The sequence below is a fragment of the Lingula anatina genome, chromosome 4 (assembly GCF_051362555.1).
Source record: "Lingula anatina isolate TDL-2025a chromosome 4, LinAna3.0, whole genome shotgun sequence".
NCBI classification, from domain to species: domain Eukaryota; kingdom Metazoa; phylum Brachiopoda; class Lingulata; order Lingulida; family Lingulidae; genus Lingula; species Lingula anatina.
Window position 1 is genome coordinate 7,279,813 of NC_141770.1, and position 7,565 is coordinate 7,287,377.

General features: G+C 35.7%; 1 long non-coding RNA gene across 1 annotated transcript; it reads right to left on the reverse strand.

Moving 5' to 3' along the window:
* Window positions 1-4,230: 4,230 nt before the first annotated feature.
* Window positions 4,231-7,303, reverse strand: LOC147762195 (uncharacterized). The gene is made up of 2 exons (XR_015333863.1): window positions 6,591-7,303; window positions 4,231-5,407 (listed from the first exon to the last, which is right to left on the reverse strand). It is a non-coding gene; the product is annotated as an uncharacterized LOC147762195 (long non-coding RNA).
* Window positions 7,304-7,565: the final 262 nt, after the last annotated feature.

A 7,565-nucleotide genomic window follows, 5' to 3' on the forward strand; every position in this document is an offset into this window, starting at 1 on the left:
AACAATAATAAAAATCTGTGATTAGACGATCTGTTGACTGTATCTAATGAAAAGTGTTATTTGGGACAACATATTTGGGAAAAATGAAATTTACACTGAAAAGACTGGCAAATCCAAGGACTTCAAATAGTTAAACGTTAATAATTTTGTCAAATCTAGTCCAGTGTTTCTGAAATTTGTACAAATGATGCTTAACAACAATAAAAACCTGTGATAAGCTGATCAAATGACTGTGTCTAATGTAAAGGATCTTCTTTCGACAATATCCTTGAAAAAACTGAAAATTACACTGAAAAATCTGGCAAATTCCATGGCTTAAAATAGTTAAATGTTAATAATTTTGCAATGTGATTATAAAATAAAATAGCAAATGTGATGATTTGAGGTTGTTTGTGTAGGAGGTTGCAAATTACCTATAACTGTTATCTGGAAAACAATATATACCCAAACAAGACTTCTCCTTACTATCAATGTCAGATGCAGATTACTCCTTACAATGGGTTTCTGGAATGGGTTGTTGCTATCACAGTATTTGACAATGTCCTAAATCTTGCCACATATCATGTATTGTACACATGGATAAGACATAGTGCTGCTCTTGGTGCTGTCTTTCACTGCCTGCATCTTCATGGTAAGGGTACTCTGGAAAAAGAACAATATAACTGAAAAAAACTGAAAATAACATAGAAAACGCTGGCAAATTCCATGACAAAAAATAGTTAAATGTTAATAATTTTGTCAAATCTTGTCCAATATTTCTGAAATTTGTACAAATGATGCTTAACAACAATAAAAATCTGTGATAAGCTGATCAGTTGACTGTGTCAAATGAAAAGTGTCTTTTTGTGACAATATATTTGGGAAAACTGAAATTTACATTGAAAAGACTGGCAAATCCAAGGACTTCAAATAGTTAAATGTTAATAATTTTGTCAAATCTTGTCCAATATTTCTGAAATTTGTACAAATGATGCTTAACAACAATAAAAAACTGTGATTAGATGATCTGTTGACTGCATCTAATGAAAAGTGTTTTATGGGACAACATATTTGGGAAAACTGAAATTTATATTGAAAAGACTGGCAAATCCAAGGACTTCAAATACCTGTAGTTAAATGTTAATAATTTTGTCAAATCTAGTCCAGTGTTTCTGAAATTTGTACAAATGATGCTTAACAACAATAAAAACCTGTAATAAGCTGATCAAATGACCGTGTCTAATGAAAAGTATCTTCTTTCGACAATATCCTTGAAAAAACTGAAAATTACACTGAAAAATCTGGCAAATTCCAGGGCTTAAAATAGTTAAATGTTAATAATTTTGCAATGTAATTATAAAATAAAATAGCAAATGTGATGATTTGAGGTTGTTTGTGTAGGAGGTTGCAAATTACCTATAACTGTTATCTGGAAAACAATATATACCCATACAAGACTTCTCCTTACTATCAATGCCAGATGCAGATTACTCCTTACAATGGGTTTCTGGAATGGGTTGCTGTTATCACAACATTTGACAATGTCCTCAGTCTTGCCACATATCATGTATTGTACACATGAATAAGACAAAGTGCTGCTCTTGGTGCTGTCTTCGCTGCCTGCATCTTCATGTTAAAGGTACTCTGGAAAAAGAACAATATAACTGAAAAAACTGAAAATAACATAGAAAACGCTGGCAATTCAATGACATAAAATAGTTAAACGTTAATAATTTTTTCAAATCTTGTCCAATATTTCTGAAATTTGTACAAATGATGCTTAACAACAATAAAAACCTGTGATTAGATGATCTGTTGACTGCATCTAATGAAAAGTGTTTTTTGGGACAATATATTTGGGAAAACTGAAATTTACATTGGAAACACTGGCAAATCTCATGACTTAAAATAGTTAAACATTAATTAAATTTTCAAATCTTGTCCAATATTTCTGAAATTTGTACAAATGATGCTTAACAATAATAAAAATCTGTGATTAGATGATCTGTTGACTGTATCTAATGAAAAGTGTTTTTTGGGACAACATATTTGGGAAAAATGAAATTTTCATTGAAAAGACTGGCAAATCCAAGGACTGCAAATAGTTAAACGTTAATAATTTTGTCAAATCTAGTCCAGTGTTTCTGAAATTTGTACAAATGATGCTTAACAACAATAAAAACCTGTGATAAGCTGATCAAATGACTGTGTCTAATGAAAAGTATCTTCTTTCGACAATATCTTTGAAAAAACTGAAAATTACACTGAAAACACTGGCAAATCCCATGACATAAAATAGTTAAACATTAATAATTTTGTCAAATCTAGTCCAGTGTTTCTGAAATTTGTACAAATGATGCTTAACAACAATAAAAACCTGTGATAAGCTGATCAAATGACTGTGTCTTATGAAAAGTATCTTCTTTTGGCAATATCCTTGAAAAAATTGAAAATTACACTGAAAAAATCTGGCAAATTCAAGGGCTTAAAGTAGTTAAATGTTAATAATTATGCAATGTGATTATAAAATAAAATAGCAAATGTGATGATTTGAGGTTGTTTGTGTAGGAGGTTGCAAATAACCTATAGTTGTTATCTGGAAAACAATATATACCCATACAAGACTTCTCCTTACTATCAATGCCAGATGCAGATTACTCCTTACAATGGGTTTCTGGAATGGGTTGCTGTTATCACAACATTTGACAATGTCCTCAGTCTTGCCACATATCATGTATTGTACACATGGATAAGACATAGTGTTGCTCTTGGTGCTGTCTTTCGCTGCCTGCATCTTCATGTTAAAGGTACTCTGGAAAAAGAACAATATAACTGAAAAAAATGAAAATAACATAGAAAATGCTGGCAAATTCCATGACATAAAATAGTTAAACGTTAATAATTTTTTCAAATCTTGTCCAATATTTCTGAAATTTGTACAAATGATGCTTAACAATAATAAAAATCTGTGATAAGCTGATCAGTTGACTGTGTCAAATGAAAAGTGTCTTTTTGTGACAATATACTTGGGAAAACTGAAATTTACATTGAAAAGACTGGCAAATCCAAGGACTTCAAATAGTTAAACGTTAATAATTTTGTCAAATCTAGTCCAGTGTTTCTGAAATTTGTTCAAATGATGCTTAACAACAATAAACACCTGTGATAAGCTGATCAAATGACTGTGTCTAATGAAAAGTATCTTCTTTCGACAATATCTTTGAAAAAACTGAAAATTACACTGAAAACACTGGCAAATCCCATGACATAAAATAGTTAAACGTTAATAATTTTGTCAAATCTTGTCCAATGTTTCTAACATTTGTACAAATGATGCTTAACAATAATTTAAATATATGTTGGAATTTACAACAGGTGACTATATACAACTTTTTCAATAGCAGTATATGAATCAGCTGTGCAACAATTTTTGAAAAGGAATAATATCTGTAATTTAAAATCTGGAACATAATTTATATCTTATTTTCTAACACAGAAATTTTAATTTTCTGCATAAAATGAACCCATTACCTGTCTCTCAATCCATGTGTGTACTAAATTGACAAGCAATCTTTACAGCTTCATGAAGGCCATTACCCAGTGCACTACCTGACAACCCATTTCTTTGATATCCATCTTCATTCTAAGCAATACTTACTACACCCTTCCTCATCACTGTTATCTCTACAGTCATTGTTGTGGTCACATCTTCATGATAAGTTGATAAAGCAGCCATTATCACATACATACTTATATGGAGGACATGTGTGATCCACAGGAAGACAATAAAAAATACATCTTTAAAACAATCTACTTTATTTTCAAGTGTCTTAAAAACTGTTCCTTCAATTTCTTTGACAAAGCAATAAAATATCCGAAAGATTTATATAAAAATTCTTACATCAGTAGCAACACAAAATCACTCAAATATCAGGTATTACATTGAACAAGAAGAAAACTTGCTGAAAGGCTGTAATTAAGCAGCATTACAGATTCAAAAACTCACTGAAATATGTAAAAATCTAGAAGACAATGCAATCATCTTATGACGATTTATGAAACTCTATTGTTATCTGACCATCTTGAAAATGTTAGTCTGGAGTCATTGTTTTTTTTTTTTTTTTTTTAAGTATAGTCCCGTGTCTCCTAGTACAGTGTAGTAGTCTGGAGTCATTGTGTTCCATTGTGGCAGTATAGTCCTGTGCCTCCTATACAGTGTAGTAGTCTGGAGTCATTGTGTTCCATTGTGGCAGTACAGTCCTGTGCCTCCTAGTACAGTGTAGTAGTCTGCAGTCATTGTGTTCCATTGTGGCAGTACAGTCCTGTGCCTCCTAGTACAGTGTAGTAGTCTGCAGTCATTGTGTTCCATTGTGGCAGTACAGTCCTGTGCCTCCTAGTAGAGTGTAGCAGTCTGGAGTCATTGTGTTCCATTGTGGCAGTACAGTCCTGTGCCTCCTAGTACAGTGTAGTAGTCTGCAGTCATTGTGTTCCATTGTGGCAGTATAGTCCTGTGCCTCCTAGTACAGTGTAGTAGTCTGCAGTCATTGTGTTCCATTGTGGCAGTATAGTCCTGTGCCTCCTAGTACAGTGTAGTAGTCTGCAGTCATTGTGTTCCATTGTGGCAGTATAGTCCTGTGCCTCCTAGTACAGTGTAGTAGTCTGGAGTCATTGTGTTCCATTGTGGCAGTACAGTCCTGTGCCTCCTAGTACAGTGTAGTAGTCTGCAGTCATTGTGTTCCATTGTGGCAGTACAGTCCTGTGCCTCCTAGTACAGTGTAGTAGTCTGCAGTCATTGTGTTCCATTGTGGCAGTACAGTCCTGTGCCTCCTAGTAGAGTGTAGCAGTCTGGAGTCATTGTGTTCCATTGTGGCAGTACAGTCCTGTGCCTCCTAGTAGAGTGTAGTAGTCTGGAGTCATTGTGTTCCATTGTGGCAGTACAGTCCTGTGCCTCCTAGTACAGTGTAGTAGTCTGGAGTCATTGTGTTCCATTGTGGCAGTACAGTCCTGTGCCTCCTAGTACAGTGTAGTAGTCTGCAGTCATTGTGTTCCATTGTGGCAGTATAGTCCTGTGCCTCCTAGTACAGTGTAGTAGTCTGCAGTCATTGTGTTCCATTGTGGCAGTATAGTCCTGTGCCTCCTAGTACAGTGTAGTAGTCTGCAGTCATTGTGTTCCATTGTGGCAGTATAGTCCTGTGCCTCCTAGTACAGTGTAGTAGTCTGCAGTCATTGTGTTCCATTGTGGCAGTATAGTCCTGTGCCTCTTAGTACAGTGTAGTAGTCTGCAGTCATTGTGTTCCATTGTGGCAGTATAGTCCTGTGTCTACTAGAACAGTGTAGTAGTCTGGAGTCATTGTGTTCCATTGTGGCAGTATAGTCCTGTGCCTCCTAGTACAGTGTAGTACAGTGTAGTGTGGAGTCAGATGATAGACTGGAAAAGACAAAAAAAGTCAATGACCAGGGTTTTTCCTCAAGATCCAGAATATTAGAATTACATCAAATAAACTGCAAAGAAATATTTTATAAAATAAATTTACCAAAAAAAGTGTTGATGTAAGTCAAGGCTGAAGCATACACTGTACCAGTACTGATGTAACGGGGCCGGTGAGGTTGTTTGGCGTGTGCGCGGAGGTTCGTAAGAAGGACACAACAGTCTAAGATAGGTTTCCCTATTAATACAGTTTATTACTTTAACCCGTTACATATACAGGGACATCTAGCTCAGGTAGGCACAGCGCTACGGTAAGACAGTGACCCAATCGTTCCCTCGATCTAGGCTCTGATTGACCCGGCTGTCCTCAGTCCTCAGTCTCCCTCTCGTGCTCTCGTCGTTGCTGGTCACTCTGACGTCCCTGGGATCGGTCTAGCGTTAGTTCTCTGGTGTAGAAATCGGGACGCCCTTAATACTGAATTTTGAGGGTGAGGTCACTGTTTACCGTGCCTGATGGTGACAGGATATTTCTCTTTATATAAACAGTTACTAGTTATACTGGCTACTTGGCCTTAAACTTCTATTGCATATTTCGCTCGTTGATAAAACAATACTTTCACCCGTAATTGATGATTAATAAACATAATACCGGGCGCTTACTATAATACGTGTGCGGCCCTTCGAATGTATAATCTCATAAGGCTCGATGGTCACAATTGCATCTTCAGTTAAGGTAGCACCGTCCAACACCGACTTTCAAGATAGCTTAAGATTTCTCTGTACCTTTGAGAGATTAAAGGATAATCACTTGGAATTGCTCTTGCAGAAAATCCGAGATAAAAATAGAGATGACAGCGGTGTGACTAATATATTCACAGGAAGCCAGGTGTGGCATTGGTCTATTACACAGAAGTTTTAATTACTAAATGTTATGTAAAAGCTCATCTTGCTACCAACTGCGTTACACTGATATTAAAGAGGTGGGTTTATGGTGCTTTCTGAAACTCGGGATGGTAGTGCTAGTTCACGTAAGTGGACACGCCATGGGAAGTTTTAGTTGTTCATAGTTAAGTTCATATATTACTATTTCGACAGATGACTCAAAAGAAACAAGAAAAATGCCCACTTAAAATAAAAATTATATTAGAAGGCATAACGTCAGCTCTCCAATTAATTATCTCACCTTCATAAGCCATTGGGTAATTACAGAAGAAAAGAGAATGGAAAAGTTGAAGTAGATGACGGCTTGCAATCGTGTCAGTTTTCCAAAAACACTTTTAATCTGCAGCGTCAAGGTTCTGCAGCACATTGTAAAATCTTCACCAGCACATTGCATCGTGATGTGAACAGTGAACAACTGACACAGTCGATACCATGGCATATGTATCCGTCACTTTAGATGTCTCATCCTGAATTCACTGATTAAGTTTTTCAATAGAATCTATAACAAAACCATCTAAGAAAAGTGTCCTGATGTATGGGGAAACTCAGTGTGCAGAACGTTTGATGAAAATTCCGACTTTTCAACGTCACTCTTTGCCTAGTCTACGCCATATAAAAATTGTTAAGTATAGATGGCGCTATGCAAGAGGTGAGACTTAGGATTTGTAAAGGACTGCGGCCAGTATCAGCAACAGGTTCACCGCCTGCTTTCTTAGAAACTCGTGCGAGGAGTGAGAGAGTTCTGGAACCGCAACAGATATGACCAGGATCCAGGCACTGTGATATATATAACGATATATTGTGATTTCTATTTAGTAGAAAGACTCAAGGTCGAGAGCGTCAACGAAGCGTAAATCTGATTGGTTTAAAGTTAAGGAAACAATACAGGAACCGTCCAATGAAATTCTTTTATACAATAATTATTCCTGTTTATTGTTTTAGTAAACAAAGCAAATTAAAAGAGACAATGTCTACACAGTCGCTGGTAAGTTTTATTTTTTATTCAAATCTGAATTTCTGTAGCAAGTTCAATGTAAGCCCACACAGCGCCTTTTTGTCCATCGTTCATGATTTTTTTTTATGTGATTAATTAATATTCTAAATGAAATTCTTAAAAATTTATTGTCACATGACGATATGCTGATCATTCTGGTAATGGTACAAATGTAGTTTACATCACAAACTACCAAATAAAGATACAGAATTCTATGTATCC